The sequence below is a fragment of the Echeneis naucrates genome, chromosome 2 (genome assembly GCF_900963305.1).
Source record: "Echeneis naucrates chromosome 2, fEcheNa1.1, whole genome shotgun sequence".
Classification (NCBI taxonomy): Eukaryota; Metazoa; Chordata; class Actinopteri; order Carangiformes; family Echeneidae; genus Echeneis; species Echeneis naucrates.
In genome coordinates, this window is record NC_042512.1 from 9,560,539 (window position 1) to 9,579,864 (window position 19,326).

Here is a 19,326-nt window from a genome sequence, read left to right on the forward strand (position 1 = left end):
ATACAGAGCTTTGTTGGAGGCTTTGACCACTGGCAGCAGCCTCAGAAGAGCCTCCTCTGAAGCAGAGTATTTTTTCAGGTCAAACACGTCAAGATCTTTTTCTGATGACAGTAAGATGAAGACCAGAGCTGACCATTGAGCAGGAGACAGTTTATCTGTGGAGAGACGTCCTGATCTCAGGGACTGTTGGATCTTCTCCACCAGAGAACCATCATTCAGTTCATTCAGACAGTGAAACAGGTTGATACTTTTCTCTGGAGACAGATTCTCACTGATCTTTGTCTTGATGTACTGGACTGTTTTCTGATTGGTCTCTGAGCTACTTCCTGTCTTTGTCACCAGGCCTCGTAGGAGAGTTTGGTTGGTCTGCAGTGAAAGACCCAGAAGGAACCGAAGGAACAAGTCCAGGTGTCCATGTGGACTCTGTAAGGCCTTATCCACAGCACTCTGGTAGAGAATTAAAGGTTCAGGTTTATTTCCAAACAGTTTTGACCACAGGGAGGTTGTTTGTTTTTCTGCCATCAGATTGACTCCAGAGTTGATGAAGGTCAGATGGACATGAAGAGCAGCCAGAAACTCCTGAACACTCAGATGGACGAAGCAGAAGACCTTGTCCTGGTACAGCCCTGTCTCCTCTTTGAAGATCTGTGTGAACACTCCTGAGTAAACTGATGTTGCTCTGATATCGATGCCACACTCTGTCAGGTCTGATTCATAGAAGATCAGGTTTCCTTTCTGCAGCTGCTCAAAAGCCACTTTTCCCAGAGACTCAATCATCTTCCTGGTCTCTGGACTCCAGTGTGGATCTGACTCAGCTCCTCCATCGTACTTGACCTTCTTCACTTTGGACTGAACCACCAGGAAGTGGATGTACATCTCAGTCAGGGTCTTGGGCAGCTCTCCTCCCTCTCTGGTCTTCAACACCTCCTCCAGAACTGTAGCAGTGATCCAGCAGAAGACTGGGATGTGGCACATGATGTGGAGGCTTCGTGAGGTCTTGATCTGGGAGATGATCCTGCTGGCCTGCTCCTCATGTCTGAACCTCTTCCTGAAGTACTCCTCCTTCTGGGGGTCACTGAACCCTCTGACCTCTGTCACCATGTCAACACACTGAGGAGGGATCTGATTGGCTGCTGCAGGTCGTGTGGTTATCCAGAGGCGAGCAGAGGGAAGCAGTTTCCCCCTGATGAGGTTTGTCAGCAGCACGTCCACTGAGGTGGACTCTGTAGGATCAGTCAGGACCTCAGTGTTGTGGAAGTCCAGAGGAAGTCGACACTCATCCAGACCGTCAAAGATGAACACAACCTGGAAGTGATCAAAGCTGCACATTCCTGCTTCTTTGGTTTCAGTGAAGAAGAGATGAACAAGTTCCACCAAGCTGAACTTCTTCTCTTTCAGCACATTCAGCTCTCTGAAGGTGAAGGGGAATGTGAACTCTATGTCCTGGTTGGCTTTGTCTTCAGCCCAGTCCAGAGTGAACTTCTGTGTTAAGACGGTTTTCCCAATGCCAGCCACTCCCTTTGTCATCACTGTTCTGATTGGTTGGTCTCTTCCAGGTGGGGGTTTAAAGATGTCTTCTTGTCTGATGCTTGTTTCTGCTCTGTCCTGTTTCCTGGATGCTGTTTCAATCTGTCTGACCTCATGTTCCTCATTGACCTCTCCAGTCCCTCCCTCTGTGATGTAGAGCTCTGTGTAGATCTGATTCAGAAGGGTTGGGTTTCGTGCTTTAGAGATCCCCTCAAACACACACTGGAACTTCTTCTTCAGGCCAGATTTGAGTTTACGGTGACAAACTTGAGCATGACTTTCTGAATAAACAAAGAACAAATAAGATTAAAAACTACAAGGTTGATGTTTACTTCTCCTAAGGATGTAGAGTATGATCATATTTTTTTATGTCTCCTCAGACTTTAGTAAATGTCTAATTGATCCATCATGTTAAATCCTCTTACTGCTCTGCAGACAGTCAGCCAGCTCCTCCTGCTTCATCCTCCTCAGGAAGTTCACTGTGATCTTCAGAAATGCCTCTCTGCTCCTCCTCTGCTCTTCACCCACTTCATCATCCTCATTCTTGATGAATTGTGGGTAATCTGGACTCAGACTCCTTTTCATTTTCTTCAGCTCATTCTTCACAAAACAGACGATGTTCTCCTCCAGCAGCTGGAACACAATAACATCCTGTGTAAAGTTCACTCTCAGTATAAACTGATGGATCATCAGTCAGCAGAGTTCAACTTTAGCTGCTGCTGTATCATCTGCTGCCACGTCTCTTTCCAGAGCTACACAGAAAGATTCAGACCTGCTGACTTCACTAAACTAACTTCACTGGTGTAACTTACTAAGTTTGACTTTAGATTCTGACAACACAGAGATCCTGATCATCACATGAAGACCAAACTGATACAGCCCTTCAACACATCAACTTAGGAAGGGAAAATTCAGGGTATTAACTGTGACTGTGGCTGAAGATGGATCAGACCACCTGAACTAGTTCACTGATGAATTATTCCATCTTTAAACCCTGTAGAGACAGAGTCCATGGAGGTCCAGGACTGAATCTGATTAACTTTGGTCTTTGTTATTAAGTCACAGCTGAAATTATCTGGAAAACAACTAAATAAACTTTTGTTTAAGATTCACTGTAGATGAAGAAGAAGGAGCAGAAATGTTTTGTAAAAGTCTCCAACAGACCATATTCATACAGAACATATCTGTTGAGGCTGATGGATTATTGCTCTGTGGTGAACTACAACTCCCAGTCCTCTCCCACTCTCTCCCACCCCAAACCTGTTCAATCCCAATTCAACTCCTGTCTGTCACAGAGTAAAGCTCTACTGGTCTAAAGAGTGCAGCTTCAAACTCAAGTCTTTGTTGGTGTCTGTTGTAGTCACTGGATGAACATTTACACACCATAAATATGGAGTCCAGGTCTGTGTCATGATGTTTGTCAGACTGAACTCTGAGGAGAAAAGACACAAACACACAGTTTGTTCCAGGAGTTTTCTATGAACACCAGAGAAACTGATAGACAAGCTTTGATACCTTTAAAGAGTCAAATGATCAGCTTTTACCTTTTTTCTTTGATAAAGTCATCCATAGACCGATCACTCTTCATGGACAGACAGCTCAGGTCAGGAGAATCTGGTCTTAACTTCTGGTAGCTGGTAGAAACAGAGTTAACAGTATTAAAATTAAAAACCAAGAAAGATGGCAGAAAATTATTAGTTTAAAATAAATCAGACAAGTTCAGTTTTTACCTGTTTAGCCACAAACTATCCAGATTATTTTATTGTGCAATGTTTTTGTTCATTTTAATGACATTTAAGGATCACTTTGACTGTTTGGATGTTTTTCATTTGACTCGTGAAGAATTTTTCATGAAGTTTTATTGACCAGTGCAAGTCAAATAATAATAATAATAATAAATATATCTCTACATACAGGCAGCACAGTGGCATTGTGGTTAGCGGTGTTGCTCCACGACAGCCATGTCTGTAGGTTTGAGTCTGAGTGTGGCAGATTGTTTGTCTCTGTCTGTATGTGTGTGTGTGTTGGCCCTGTGATGGACTGGTGAATATGAATGATTGAATCTCCACATCCTGGTTGAGCTCCCAATGGAGACAAGGACAAAGTAGACAACAGCAGAAAAAGTAAACAGCAGCAGTAAAAAATGTAAGTGACAGTGAATAATGATGGAGCAGTGATCTGAGTGCTGAGCTCTGACAGATGGACAGTTAGAGATCCTCATCTCACCTCTGAGCTTTGGTCTGACTCTCATGTTCCCCACACAGAGTGGTTTTAGAGGGAGGGGCTCCCTCCTCTCTGTCCTCACACTGATTCATAGCTGAGCCTCCACCTTCACACAAACACAACAAAAAGCTTCATTACAACAGGATTTACATCACAAGACACATAATCAGCATTACTGTCACTAACTTCAGCCTTTAACTCCCAACAACAAACTGTTTGACTTTTCTCTCTCTGTGTTGATTTCAGTCAGATTCTGTTATAAACAGAGAACATTCCTGATTCATGTTAATACCAATCTTCAATGTTATATATTGGCATTAACACTAAATTTCAAACAAACTCAGACCACCATTTACTTTTATTTGTGTAAGTTGAAGAATTATGGATCCTTGACACAGTTGTGATCACCATAGGCTGGCATAATTTGAAGGTCCAGAATTGTAATGAAATTTTTGAGGGCCAGGTTATTCCTTCAGAAGCCAAGTAAAAAAAAAAAACAGTTATAAATAAACCAGTCTGACCTGTCAGGAAACCCCAGAACAGAGGAGGTGGCTCTATCATCTGATAATTAGGATGCATCTCAAACATTTGTTATTTTCATGTCACCTTATTGAGCAAATAACTCATAAAAACAAGAAGTGCTGCTTCAATCAATGGCTTCACTGTACCTGGAAAAATGTTAACTGTACCATTAACAGTAAGAGTTCAATTCACTCAGCCAAGTTCATCCAAAGTATCAGACCACTTCTGACATGTTTGTTCTGTCATGGCTCAACTATAACACTGCACACCAGTTCAAGGAAATCAACTTAAGCCTTATCAAGAAAGTTAAGTTGATAAAGACTTCTGCATCACTTTAGATTAATTTGTGGTGACCATTTAAATACCATTTAAATAAAATTGAGTTTAACTCTGGTTATTTAAAAGTCTTGGGTTTACTAAGTCTAAGAATCTGACTGTATATCAAAGCAGGAACAAAGAGAAGGAACTATTCACTACAAATTCCAGATAAAATATGAAATAGGAAGAAAGAAAGGAAGGTAAATAAACAGCTCAGTGTAATCACAGTGATCCTGTTCAGACATTTACAGATTCTCACCTGCTAAACTCACTTCAGGGAGACTTTCTGACACTTTCCAGCTTCATGTGAAGAGAAGAAGCTGCTTGTTCTCCCTCATCAGTCCTGGTGTCTGTTTGAGCTGAGGAGAAGTCACACCCTCATAACTTCAGAGTTCAATTTTTATAAACTTTCGTGATATGAAACAACTATGTCATTCTGAGCTCAACCAAAAGATGGAACCATCAGAAATTTGGATTTTTTTATCATTTCAATATTCAATTCTTATTTCTACTATTCATATACCTTGGTAATTTTCAAAGAGGAAAATATCATGTAACAAAGAGGAAAATTATGTAAAATAAGACAAAATATAAATGTCCAGGGGCAACTGTTTCTTTGTCTGTATTATTTTGTATTTTCTCATGGATGAAGAGGATGAATAATAAAATAAAATAAAAAAAATTATGTTTGGCTCATCTTTGCTCTGCAACAAAATGGAAAGATTTGACATCAATGTTACTGAACCAGTTTTCTTCCTCATCACAGGAAACAAACATGATGTGATGAAGTTCTGCTATCTGTCCACTAGATGGTGATAAACAATGTGGGAACATTTTACATTAAATCAGTCAGTGTGGAGAAATCAAACTGAACAAACTGTGCTGAACAAACTGGTCATATTAAAGTGCTGCCTTTGTTTCTTATTGTTTCTAAATGTATTGGAAGACAAATGAACTGAGGAAACTGAAGTCAAACTGAGTTCAGATGCCTCTTAGCCAGCTGACCAGTTCTGAGGAACCTCCATCAATAAACTCAGATTATAATCAAACTGCTGCCAAAAGTAACATAAAAATCTAAATCAACAAGTACAATGTGATCACAGTGATCCCGTTGATCAAAGATATACAGATCCTCACCTGCTGAACTCACTTCAGGTTGATTTACACACATTCCAGCTTTTTGTGTTCAGAAAACATGTGGCTGCTCGTTCTTCACTTCTTCATTACTCAAACAGTTTTCTGGCTGCTCGTTCTTCACTTCTTCATTACTCAAACAGTTTTCTTTCTCCTGATAAGAAACAAACAGGATGTGATGAAGTTCTACTATCTGTCCACTACATGGTGATAACCAACACACCCTCATTTGCCCAGTTTGCATTTAGCTCAGTATTTTTCTTTCGGAAAAATGTAATTATTGAAGAAGCTCGCTAAATTTTACTGAAGAGGAAACAATGATTGATCAAACTGACAAAAGAAAACACACATTATTTGAAAGCCCAAGTTCTGACCTAAATGAAACAAGGTGAATGGCAGAAAGTAACTTTAGAAGAGAACACTGTTAGTCCTGGATGACAGATTGTCGGGGAAATGAAAAAGAAGCAGTCTGATCTAAATCTGCTGCATAGAAATACATTACTGCTCACAATATTAGTGTGCGATGCTGCCGGAGGAGGAGAGGGGACCCTGCTGCTCTCTACACTTGATGATCTATCGCAATCACACAGAATAATAATCTGTATGATGTAGATCATGCATGTTTCTGTTTATTTGTATAAAGATCCTTATCATCATTATAATTATTAAAGTGTATAGTGACATTTACTCAGGATAGAATTATATTCATTTTTATTAAAAAAAAAAAAAGAATGCTCACACTTCACTATCTTCAGTTCAAGTGAGTTGTCAGATGATATTCTGCTGGTTTAACTGATATCATGCTGATGTTTTCAGCAGTAAGTTCATGTCTTTATCACAAAAATTTGAAGAGATCTTGTTACGAAGTAACCACATCATCCACAACCAACCCTCTTTATCTGGAATCTGAACAGGGAGCTGTGAGGAGTTTGATGGTTCATCATCACGATTAAAGCATTCACTGACTGCAACATTTAAATGAATATAACAGTTTATTTTAATAGTGAACATTAAACAGAACTGAGCAGTTTGTGTTCTTTTATCACTTTTTCTATCTTCCTGTCTTTTTGTCATGTTCTTCAACTCTTCAACAGCCCATCTCAGTTAGTTAGTCTTCTTTATATATCTGAGAAGGTAGCTGGTTGAAAATGATCATCATGGTCTCAGATATGAGAATCAAACTGTCAGTTTTCAAAGAAAATTTGTAAATATAAATATCTTATGTCATTTTTTGATTTGTAGTAGTGAGATGGAGTGAAGTTCAGTATTTTATACATAAATATAGCTAAATCTTTCAATATTCCCATTTTGTTGACTTTAAATCAGTTCAACATTCACTGACAAACAGGATGAAGGCTGTTGGTTATGTTACCTGATGGTCGAACTGATCTTCATGCAGCTGATGAGTGAAGGTGAACTTTAACTGCAGCTTCCATGAAAAAACATAAAGACAATATCTACATGTATATCCACAGAAGTCCACTGTGAGTCTTCGTCCCTCCACAGTCCACAGGGACAAACTGACAGTGAAATAATAATAATGTTAACACTCACCGGCCTCAGCCTTCAATTTCCCTGCTTCTGCTCCGACAGCTTCAAAATGGAGGCTGAACTCTGAACACTTTTACTTTCAGCTGCTGCGGTTACTGGAAGTCAGGTGGTCCCATCTGAGTGTGTGTGTGTGTGTGTGTTTCCTCTGTTACGGGTGTAACCGGATTCCACTGGATGCGGAATGTCTCCAGAACTCCTCCGTACTCTCACCGATAAATATAAAGAGAACCAGATGATATTTATTGGGTCAAATCAGTAATTTATCATCCCTCCACTTACTCCTGCTTTGGTATTCCACGCTGCATCCTTTTTATGGGTGTCTTTACCGGATGTGGCGGATGATGGATTATTCTGTGATTTGGTCTCCTCGTCCATGGAGTCAACGGGATGACCTGTTGATTTCAGGTCTGTCCCCGTCCAGGTGTGTTTTGTTTTGAAAATACACTTCACGCTATTTTCCGTCCCGCTCGACCTGTTCTGAGAGTCTGTTATGGGCCGTTTTCCGGCATCCGGAAATATTCGGACTCTACGTATCTGTTACTCTGCTGATCTGCTGCGGAGGGCTGCTGGATGCAGAAGCTGTTCCGGAGCTGTGACGCAGCGGAATTGGGGGTTGAATCTTTGGAGCTGACGGCTCCTTCAAACAATCTACCCCACGAAATAAAACTTTATTGATTCAGTCTGGTCAGCAGAATATAACCTGATGAAATCAGCAACATTAAACTGATGTTTCTACATGAATGCATCACTGATTCTAAAACCATAAACTGAACATGAATCCAGCACTCAGCGTTACAGCAGCACACCTCTGTTACTGTGGAGCTGTGTCTCTTTTCTACTTTATTATAGATGACAGAAAAAAAAAACTCCAGATAAGAAGCAGCTGTACTGAACACATTTTACCTCACTATCATATGAGGAAATATCACAAACCAGATGTGGAGATCAGATGAACTTCTCATATGACGTAGGATGGTATGAAGTGGACGGTCCGAGTGTGGATCTGTGTGGATCACTCCGCAATGATTTTCTATAAAAAATGTTATGTCTGTTTTAGTGTACATGTAGAAAACAGGACGTTGGCTTACTGTGAAGTGTCTCCTGCTGATTCACGAGCGTCACGATCGGACAGCTGATCGGCGGACGAGCCGACTTCCGGTCCTCTGTGGTCCACAATAAAAGACGAAGTGCAGAGAAATGAACTGATCTGTAGACACTGAGGAGGCAGAACTTCTCAACTCTCCGACAGAGAAGAGACAGAGAATGCTGCTGTCGTGCCTTTAAACTGGAAAATAGTGAGAGGACACCTGTTGTGTGATTCTTTATACGGAGCGGTGAAATGGTCTGTAGACGTCAAATATATAAGCGAAACATGTAAACCAGAGAGTGTTCAAGGAACTGTGGTTTTAAACCCAACGACTAACTTTTCATTACCGGAGAAGCCGGAGCCCACCGTTTCTTACATTTCAATGTTAGTAAAGATTTACTTTGCATTTGTGCCGTAAAATGTTTCTTTTTGTTGCTACGGTTTTGTGTCCTTAACCTCGATTAAACAAGGACTTTGTGTGTGTCATCTTTATCATATCTACTATAAATAAGAAAAAAGGCAAGTTGCAGAGCGGTGTGAGGGTCCGTTCATCACTGCTTACAGCTTAAATTGAACCTTTTCCCGTTCTGTCAGCAAACATTGAAGGAGATGTTGATTCTGTGATGTCACAAAGGTTTAATGACATCAGAGATCCAAGACTCCTCCCACAGAAGGAAAGGAATGACTCCATGTTGATATCAGCATGAGCACCATGATGCTCACTGCTGTGTTCTCATATCAAGCACGGGTGTTTTGGCAATGTTCAACTTCTTCCCTTTTTCACAGGGAGAACATACAAGCAGCACAGAAGTGCAAAGCTCTGGAATAAATCCTATTTTAGCAACTCTCCCTTTTTTCAGAGGCACGTAAGGCTGTTTGAATCAACAGAGATGATACAAATCCATGTTAAACATGACAACCTTTTCTCTTTCTCTTTGATTCCACATTCTTTATTGACAAAGCTCTCTGCTTCAGCTCTTTGTGCAACAAATGAACTAAACACAGCAGGTCCCTGAGTGGGCTTTGGAGCTTTTTGGTGAAGCAGCTGCTGTTCTGGTCATATGTTGTTTGATGTTTTTTATGTTTTTATTTTTTGCATGGATCAGTGATGCATTCATGTAGAAAGTTTAATGTTGCAGCAGGTGAAGATGGAAATGATTTCATCAGGTTATATTCTGCTGACCAGATTGAATCAATAAAGTTTTGTTTCAACACGTCATCGTTTAAAGTGGTTCAGTGGTAGAATTCTCGCCTGCCACGGAGGCCTGGGTTTGATTGCTGGCCAATGCAAAGTCACTCTTTACCAACATCCAAATGTTAGAAAATAGTGCTGCTTGGAATATGCAAGACATCAAGAGACAAGAACTCCTTAGTGCCCAACGTGGGGCTCAAACCCACAACCATGAGATTAAGAGTCTCATGCTCTACCGACTGAGCTAGCTGGGCTCAGAAAGAAAAAAAATCTTCCAAAAAATTGCTAAAAAATACAGACTGGGCCATGGTGATGTCCCATTGTCATGATAACACTGTGAGAGATGTGCATTTGAAGCCTTCACTGTGGGACATCCAGCATTAATGGGGGCAGCCAGCCGAAATAGTTCAGTTGGGAGAGCGTTAGACTGAAGATCTAAAGGTCCCTGTTTCAATCCCGGGTTTTGGCATCGGAGGTGGTACCTGAGTGGTACCTGAGTGAGGTTCAAGCTCAGGTAAGCAGTGTATCTGAAGCACAGGAAAGAGTTCTGCTCTCCAACACTCTGATCCCTCAATTACCGCTCCATGTTATCCTGCTTAGTCACTCGTCACTCAGTCTTGTCTAACACTCTGATATTTCACGCTGACTGGTTGTGTGTCCAAAAGGCTTCAAAGACATCTTTCTGCCATTCTTTCCTCCAAATCTTTGAACACAGCATCCAGGTTTCTCATAATGATGTATAGTGCGACTGCTCTTGTTCTTTCTGCAGCTCAAAGCGTCAAGGAGTTGAAACGCAGCATAATGATAAAAATAAACAGTCTGTATTTTTGGGGAATTTTTAGGAAAATTTTTTGCAGTTCTAGTAGCCCGGCTAGCTCAGTCAGTAGAGCATGAGACTCTTAATCTCAGGGTCGTGGGTTCGAGCCCCACGTTGGGCGATAAGTAGTTTCTTTTTTTTTTTTTTTTAGACCCAAACTTACCCAGCAGAACACTGCCTGGTTATGAGCAGGTTAAAAAGTACTGAGACTTCCACCTTTCAGGTTGATGGTAACTCCCTGTGGTCGGAATGGAATATGTAAAAATTGTCATGTTCACCTCACACACTAAAGGTCGCTGGATAGAAACTGTTAGGAAACAACTTCATTCTCTGTTTGTTTTAGTTTAAATGGAACTCCTGCAGAAGAAGTTACATGAGTTTATCTCAACAACCTTAAAATAGGCACTGCTGGGATTTGAACCCAGGATCTCCTGTTTACTAGACAGGCCCTTTGACCAACTAAGCCACAGCACCACTCTGACATGCAAAAATGTACAGAGGATATATAAAAAATATTCCAACATAAGTAGCTGCCCATCATGACTCTAGAATAAAGTTGTTTCTTAACAGTTTCTGTCCAGAGACCTTTAGTGTGTGAGGTGAACATAACTTTTACATATGTTAGAAATTAGTTCCTTTGCACTATGTGATGCTTCTGCACCTGACAGTGGTGGGATTCAAACACACAAATCTGAAGAGACTGGAGCCTAAAGCCAGCGCCTTGGACCGCTCAGCCACACTACCACATACCTATGCCAGCTTCACTGCACAAGAATACCAAATTTCACATTTTGTGAATCCTCAAAGCTGTCCCTATGTTTGGAGCAGAGAACAGCAGAAAGATGCTGTAAACCACCCCAGATGGGACTTGAACTCTTGCTTCAGTTGCCAAGATACTGCAACTAACAACCAGACAGCAAAGCTCACACAGCTCCATAGTGTAACAGTTAGCACTTAAAGGCAACAGATGGGCTCGTCCGGGATTTGAACCCGGGACCTCTCGCACCCAAAGCGAGAATCATAGCCCTAGACCAACGAGCCATGCTGACTGTGGAGTTCATGACAAAAAAGTGGGAGGAGTCTTTCATCTCTTTGATGTCATTAGAACCTTTGTGACATCACAGAATCAGCATCTCCTTTGATGGTGACTGATGGAAAGTTTGTGGGGCTTTTTTTTTTTTTTCATTATTTACACACAGCACATTCAGGACATTAATGTGACAGTTTATTATATGCTAAAGAAACTTTGGTAAGAGTCATGATGGTCAGCCACATATGTTGGGGGTATTTTCAGATCCAAAATACGTCCCTGTACATCAGAGTGGTGCTGCTACGGAGTGTTGCATCAGTGGCCACCATCACTTCAAGTAACCCAAATGGGAAAGATCCTTATTGACAGCATTGTTGCGCTTTGCTACATCTGAACTAAAGATACAAATAAAATAATCTAAATTGGCTTTTCTGATTTGGCTGATCTGAATAGGTTTAACGTCTTGCTTGGGAATCAACCTGCAAAACTGCCCCCATGTTCTGTAAGGGTAGATGTTGCACACTGCATTAAGATGATCTGCCAGTGAGACGGCCTGAAAAATAAAGCACATGGTGTTAAAGATTTCTTTGTGAGGTCAATAGCACAGCTTCTTAAGTCACAATCTGTTGAACATGCAAAACAACTTCTACGTACCATCGCGACTGACTCTGACTCTTCTGAAGCACCAGCATCAGTGGAAGTTCAAAAACATGAAAAATGGGCTTTTCAAACATGAAAACCTCCCCATTCGTGCCAACCAATCTTTCCTTCATTGAGGGAAACATGAGGACTCGTTCTGCAAAACAAAAACGTTAAATGGATGATGTAGCTGATGCAACAACTGTCATAGGACCTGACCCTGACTCCACTACTTCCCAGAATGCTCAGCCTGGTGAGGAGGCTGATGAAGCTCCAAACAGTCCTCCAATGGATGACAATGCTGTTGAAAACTGAAGAGGCTTTGTAGTTCCAGCCAAAAGAAAGGAAGATGAGTTCTTATCTCTCTGCTTGTCAAGGGGCATCTGTTAAAAACGGAAACCATCAACAGCCTGTTAAACTTTGCCAATCGAAAGTCTCTGTGCTCAACACTCGTGCGTTTGATGCTGTTGTTCTTTTTGTGACAGCTTTTCTTTTGAAAAGGTTGTTAGCAGCAACAATATGACAACCAATTCCTCAAGCTGGTGAAAACAATAACAACACAGGGTGTGACCAAACAGGTGTATTCACAGAGGGCAGAACTGCTGAAGGAAACCTGTCCACCTGACCGCTGCTGCTCTCCAAATTGATGCACAATGCCAGGCTGCCATCCACAGTTCATCACTTTCATTTTCTCAACATGTCTCTGTGGTGCAATGTATAATGTGTTTGGCTGTTATCTGAAAGGATGGTGGTTCAAGCCCACTGGGGATGTTCTTTGTTTAAACTCCTTTGTGGACAGGATCTCTGCCTGTCTTGTGGAAGACTGGGATTTCCTGAATGTTAGAAACTCAGTGCTGCTTGTAGTATAAAACACAGCTACTCTACATGAACAGTGATCCCCTCCTGTCTGTAATCAGACTCATCACCATGCTGGATGAGGCCGATGAAAGGAAAGACCTCGCCGGAGTTGAACCAGCGACCTAAGGATTTCAGCTGTAAGCCTCTACAGTCCTCCGCTCTACCAACTGAGCTATCGAAGGGAGCCGTTAGTGCGTTTGTCTTCTTGTCTTCTTTGACTAATATTTACAGATTTGACATTACTTCACAAATCCAGCCACGAATGAGTTAGCACAACTAGTTTCATTATAAATTCTGATGGCCACCAAAACAAAAATCACAGATTCAAATTAAATCAGATTCATTCTTATATATTGCCAAATCTTAACAAAGTTGAATCACATTGAGTAACAAAAGGTCGTTGTCTCGTTGGAGGGGATCATCGGCATCGGAGTGAAAATTAGTTCCACAACTGAATCATTTGGGCAAAAGTTGAACAATATGGAGACTTTACTTGGGACAGTTGTCATTGGAAGCTTGTTCACTTTGTGAAGCTTTTAAATGCAGTTTATTTTACTGAGGACAAAAGAAAAAGACAGATTCACTTGTAGGGATGCTGGTAAAACAGGGACAGTCTGAGATTGCTTGGACATCCTGACTGCACAAAAGAGAGACATTTCAGGATTCCTGATCCAACAAACATTTGGCTTCTTTCTTCGGTCAGCAGAACTCAAAGTTATCTGGCAGGACCATGATTGTCTTTGGAGCTTCATTAACAGTGTGCACACATTACAGAATTTTTTTTTTGCTACACTCTGGTGCAAAGTTTATTCAGTTCATTCCAGGAGCAATCCACAGACTGCCAGATGCTCCAGCTGAGGCTTGAACTCACAACCTCAGCATCTCTCTGCAGGTTCCTGTCCACCATCCTTTCAGTTAGCAGCCAAACACACTGGCTCATTGCCCCGCAGAGACTTTATGACCAGCAGCTGTAGTTACACTATTTAAACCTCAGCTAGTTTCATGTTGGTTCAAACTGATGTTAAGATATTTGACTCTAGCAGTCATTGTTGGTCGATGTATGCTGGATAAGAGAAAGTAGATTAAACACAGCACGTCTCTCAGTGGGCTCCAAAAGACCACTGAGCCATCCTGACATGTGTGTCCAGCTGCCAGTCTCTGATGAGGAACTGCAAAAAATCCTCCAAAAAATTGACAAAAAACACAGACTGTTATGTGTATTTCCTTCTTCAAATCTTTATTTTGGTAATGTAATATGTTTTGCTGCGTTTCAACTCCTACAGTTGTGCGCTTCCGAGAGACTCTGTGGCACAATGGTAGCGCGTCTGACTCCAGATCAGAAGGTTGTGTGTTCAACTCACGTCAGGGTCAGATCATCTGTTTGCACTTTTGGTAAACGCTCACATACTCTGTGGTGCAGCAGGACATGTTTTTCTGATGATCCATTTAATTTCTTCACATCACATTTCACATCACTATTTCCCATTATTTTAGATGGACACACATCACCATTTCATTTTATTTCAGTTTATTTTGAACAAAAAAAAAAAAAAAAAAAAAAAAACCCAAAAGTCAGCAAGTTTTATCAATGATATGGAGGGTGGAGGGTTAAGAAAGTAGTTAGAAAGTCACAAATGTTACCTTAAAGGGCGTATTGCAGGTTAAGGACCACATTGAATCAATGTTTAAAAAAATAATATTGGAAATGTTTTGCTGGAAAGTGAAGGAGGTAAAATGTCCACAGCTGAAGGGGGGCAGATCATTGGACACGTCATATGAAGGGCTCATCCGGGATTTGAACCCGGGACCTCTCGCACCCAAAGCAAGAATCATACCCCTAGACCAACGAGCCCTTGATAAGGTTTTTAAAATTTTTGAAAAAATTTTACTTTTCATTCTGATCTCTATTCAAGCGTTCTTTATTGACAAGAAAGATCCAACATTAAGAACAGAACAGAACAGCTACACACAAACAAAATAATGATGAACAGCCCTTCAAGAAGGGGGACCAGAGGGTGTGTGCCAACTACAGGGTCATCATGAACCTCTGTTTTGGGTGGTGGTTGGATGTTATTGGTTTTTCTTAATCAATATCAAACTAAATAATGGCAATAAAGGTTAAATAAATAAAGGTTGCAGACCCCTGATCGAGGGGTATGATTCTGACTTTGGGTGCAAGAGGTTCTGTGTGTAAATCCCAGAGGAGCCCCTCATATGATGTGTCCGCTGTCTGCAGTTCCACTATTCAAGTGTCAGTAAGTTAGACAACATGAATTCAGGAAGGCTTCTCTGACTTCAACAGGTTCTGTTCAATGTGCTCTAACTGCTTATAAATGTCTCACTGGATCAAAAGCTTTGAGCTACGACAGGCTATGTAATTATTTAAGTTTGATTTGTAAAAATAAGCCAATAAAACATTTTCACACAGGCCGGTTAGCTGTTTAGAGCGTGGTGCTAATAACGCCAAGGTCATGGGTTCAATCCCCAAACTGGCCACAAGCAGCATCTCAGAACTTGGTGTTGTGTTGTGTTGTGTACACAGTGTTCATGTTCAGTTTATGGTTTTAGAATCAGTGATGCATTCATGTAGACATCGGTTTAATGTTAGCAGGTGAAGATGGAGTTGATTTCGTCAGGTTATAAGTTTTGTTTCAACAGGTCATCGTTTAAATGTTGGTTGTGTTTTGCATTTGTCAGCTGAATCCACAGAGTGACTGAGTGACACAGCCAATGCTGTCAGCTGGTTAAAGATTTGTAAAAATAAGCCAAAAAAACTCTTTCTCCCAGGCCAGTTAGCTCAGCTGGTTAGAGCGTGGTGCTAATAATGCCAAGGTCATGGGTTCAATCCCCAAACTGGCCACAAGCAGCATCTCTGAACTTGTTGTTGTTCTCTCCATAGACTTTGATGCAGTCTGAAGTCTTTTTCCAACCAGTGGAACTGCCCCCTGGTGGTCATTAGAAGTGCAGCTTAAAGTTACAATGATCAGAGCAAAGACTGCAGATTGATCATTTCCTTTGTAACAGTTTAGTGATTAGTTTCCAGCTGGCATTGTGCACCATGCAGGGGATGTAGCTCAGTGGTAGAGTGCATGCTTTGCATGTATGAGGCCCTGCGTTCAATCCCTGTCATCTTCAGCGTTGATAATGGAGCACAGGAAGTACTTATCTTGCGCAACACCCTGAATCTCTGGTGATGGAAGTGTAATGTGTATACTGCAAAGAGGACAAAGAAAAAGACCAATTCACTTGTAGAGCTGCTGGTAAAACAGGGACAGTCTGAGATTGCTTGGACATCCTGACTGCACAAAAGAGAGACATTTCAGGATGCCCGATCCAACAAACATTTGGCTGCTGGCCCAGTTTGGTTCTTTCTTCTGTCTGCAGAACTCAAAGGTATCTGGCAGGACCATGTTTGTCTTTGGAGCTTCATTAACAGAGTGCACTCTACTGTGGAGGTCATGAGAAAAAGTGGGAGGAGTCTTTGATCTCTTTGATGTCATTAGAACCTTTGTGACAGACCTTTGTGTTTTCTTCCTCTACGATACAGACACAAACTGGCAGTACTGATGCTGGGCTGCTTAAAGTGTCTGTCTTGTAAACAGGACATTCTGCATCTCAGTCAGAGTTGACCTCACCCGAAGTACCCCATAACTCTTGCCAAATGACTTTTTATGACCTCCATTTTCCAATTTTTCTGCCTCCTCTTTCAACCACACCATGAAATATTGTGAGGTTGAATGCTGCACGCTGACTGCTTGTGTGTCCAAATGGCTTCAAACACATCTTTTTGCCATGAACTCCTCCAAACCTTTGGACACAGCTTTGAGCTTTCTCACAGGTGACACAGGTGTGCTGTATTCAGGCTCCAGTTTCTTGGCGTGGGTTCAAATCCCACCACTGCCAGGTCATCTCTCTCTCTGCAATTATTTAATATAATAATATATATTATATTTAGAATATAATAATATACATTATATTATATGTATATATATCATATTCACTTTGGGTTTGTTTCGAGAACATGGGGGTGATGGCTGGGGAATTAGCTCAAATGGTAGAGCGCTCGCTTAGCATGTGAGAGGTAGTGGGGTCAATGCCCACATTCTCCACAAGACTTTAGCTCTTTGTTGGAACACAGCAACAAGTGAACTAAACACAGCAGGTCCCTGAGTGGGCTTTGGAGGCTTTTGGTAAACAGGACATCCTGCATTCAAACCCCAGCAGTGCTTCACTCTCAGCTGTTACAGCTTTTACTTGCAATCTCTGGACAAGACAAGAGAAACAGTAATTTAGTGGTTGTTGCGCAGGCGGAAATTTGGTGATTGACCGCTTTGCACAGGACAAAAACTTTGGTAAGAGTCATGATGGTCAGCAACTGATATTGGCGAAATAACATAAGGGCTCGTCCAGGATTTGAACCCAGGACCTCTCTCACCCAAAGAATTCAAACCCCAGCAGTGCTGTGGTTCAGACTTTACAGTATGTTTTCAGTCAGACCTGCTGATCTGCAGTGATGGGCTGTGTGTGTTTATAGGGGGTGTAGCTCAGTGGTAGAGCCTTTGACTGCAGATCAAGAGGTCCCCAGTTCAAATCTGGGTGCCCCCTGCCAAACTACGTTTTCATATGCAAACACAAACTCTGTTTGTCTGTGATGTTTCTCATTTCAGTGCACCTGGTGTTGGTATTATCTTTCACTGCCTTCTGTAACTTTTGTTCACAGGGAGACAGAAATGCCTGAATTACGCACCCTGCACAACACAGACTAACCTCAGGGGAACAGGCCGCCAGCACAACAATGCTGTCGATAAGGATCTTTCCCATTTGGGTTACTTGAAGTGATGGTGGCCACTAATGCAACACTCCGTTTATAACAGTTTTACATTTAATTAAATACTTCACTGCAAAAATGACACACATATGACATTATGGGAAATCAAAACTGTGTACAAATGTTTGGAGGAGAAAATGGAAGAAAGATGTGTTTGACAGCCTTTTGGACACACAACCAGTCAGCGTGACCCATCCAACCTCACAATATTTCATGGTGTGGTTGAAAGAGGAGGGAGAACATTGGAAACGTAGGTCAAACAAACCTGAGCTTGCACCTCACTCAGGTACCACCTCTGAAACTCGGGATTGAACCAGGGACCTTTAGATCTTCAGTCTAACGCTCTCCCAACTGAGCTACTTCGGCTGGCTGACCCCACTAATGCAGGATGTTCTGTTCACCATCCACTTCTCCAAAGTCCCACAGTGAAGGCTTCAAATGCACATCTCTCACAGTGTTATCATGCCAAGAGAAAGAACACAAATCCAGCCACGTCTGAGTTAGCACAACTAGTTTCATTATAAATTCTGATGGCCAGCAAAACAAAACTCACAGATTCAAATTAAATCAGATTCATTCATATATATTGCCAAATCTTAACAAAGTTGAATCACACTGAGTAACAAAAGGTCGTTGTCTCGTTGGAGGGGATCATCGGCATAGGAGTGAAAATTAGTTCCACAACTGCCAACAACGATATGAAGTTTTTCCCCGATACCGTTATCAATATCTGTTAAAACAATTTTCCCTGACCGGGAATCGAACCCAGGCTCTGGCAGTAAGAGCGGTGAATCCTAGCGAGTAGACCATCAGGGAGTGTGTGGTGAACACGGGACCTCTCGCACCCGAAGCGAAAATTAGGAAGGTTAGGAAGGATACTAAATGTTGTAGTGTATGATCAATGCTCAGAAAACATTTGACTACATTTTAAATGCCATAAATGTCCTGCTGTCAATGGCTCGTTGGTCTAGGGGTATGATTCTCGCTTCGGGTGTGAGAGGTCAACATAGAACTCCCATCACATCGGAATTTGACGCCAGGGGAAACATTTGGGGTCATCAGATTTTTACAGAACAGCATCAACAACTAACATGCATACGTCACACTCTCACATTCACTTCAAATGGATGTGTACCTTGCTGCAGTATCTGGACAAGAGAAAAAGAAAAAAAATATTCTCCTTCGAGCCAGATTTGAGCCAGCAACCGAAAGATTTTAACAACCAGCCTCTTCAGTCCTCCGTTCTACCAACTGAGCTATCTCAAGGTTGTCTCAGTTTCCCAAGTCTGTGCGACTCTGTGGCGCAATGGTAGCGCGTCTGACTCCAGATCAGAAGGTTGCGTGTTCAACTCACGTCAGGGTCAGATCATCTGTTTGCACCTTTTGGTAAACCCTCACATACTCTGTGGTGCAGCAGGAAGTGTTTTTCTGATGATCCATTTCATTTCTTCACATCACAGGCAATTTTAGAATTCCAGGAGGACTATTGGACTATCATTCACAAGACATTAGAGAACTTCATTCTCTGTTTGTTTTTCCACAGAGGAAGTGAAGTCACACACCACATGATGTTTCTCTTTCCTGCTCCTCGTTAATATAG

General features: G+C 41.6%; 1 protein-coding gene, 1 long non-coding RNA gene and 10 other non-coding genes across 12 annotated transcripts in view; 7 read left to right on the forward strand and 5 right to left on the reverse strand.

The window, feature by feature from the left end:
* The window catches only part of LOC115052583 (NACHT, LRR and PYD domains-containing protein 3-like), a 111,704-nt gene that overhangs the window by 74,748 nt on the left and 17,630 nt on the right, over positions 1-19,326 (forward strand). The window lies entirely within an intron of this gene.
* On the reverse strand, positions 7,304-8,403 carry LOC115052624 (uncharacterized). The gene is made up of 3 exons (XR_003841380.1): positions 8,364-8,403; positions 8,209-8,278; positions 7,304-7,923 (listed from the first exon to the last, which is right to left on the reverse strand). It is a non-coding gene; the product is annotated as an uncharacterized LOC115052624 (long non-coding RNA).
* On the reverse strand, positions 9,736-9,808 carry trnak-cuu (transfer RNA lysine (anticodon CUU)). Its single transcript has one exon. It is a non-coding gene; the product is annotated as a tRNA-Lys (tRNA).
* On the forward strand, positions 9,951-10,023 carry trnaf-gaa (transfer RNA phenylalanine (anticodon GAA)). Its single transcript has one exon. It is a non-coding gene; the product is annotated as a tRNA-Phe (tRNA).
* On the forward strand, positions 10,420-10,492 carry trnak-cuu (transfer RNA lysine (anticodon CUU)). Its single transcript has one exon. It is a non-coding gene; the product is annotated as a tRNA-Lys (tRNA).
* trnat-agu (transfer RNA threonine (anticodon AGU)) lies at positions 10,772-10,845 on the reverse strand. The gene has a single exon. It is a non-coding gene; the product is annotated as a tRNA-Thr (tRNA).
* Positions 11,341-11,412, reverse strand: trnap-ugg (transfer RNA proline (anticodon UGG)). Its single transcript has one exon. It is a non-coding gene; the product is annotated as a tRNA-Pro (tRNA).
* On the forward strand, positions 14,198-14,269 carry trnaw-cca (transfer RNA tryptophan (anticodon CCA)). The gene has a single exon. It is a non-coding gene; the product is annotated as a tRNA-Trp (tRNA).
* On the reverse strand, positions 14,679-14,750 carry trnap-ugg (transfer RNA proline (anticodon UGG)). The gene has a single exon. It is a non-coding gene; the product is annotated as a tRNA-Pro (tRNA).
* On the forward strand, positions 15,685-15,758 carry trnai-aau (transfer RNA isoleucine (anticodon AAU)). The gene has a single exon. It is a non-coding gene; the product is annotated as a tRNA-Ile (tRNA).
* trnac-gca (transfer RNA cysteine (anticodon GCA)) lies at positions 17,432-17,503 on the forward strand. The gene has a single exon. It is a non-coding gene; the product is annotated as a tRNA-Cys (tRNA).
* On the forward strand, positions 19,019-19,090 carry trnaw-cca (transfer RNA tryptophan (anticodon CCA)). Its single transcript has one exon. It is a non-coding gene; the product is annotated as a tRNA-Trp (tRNA).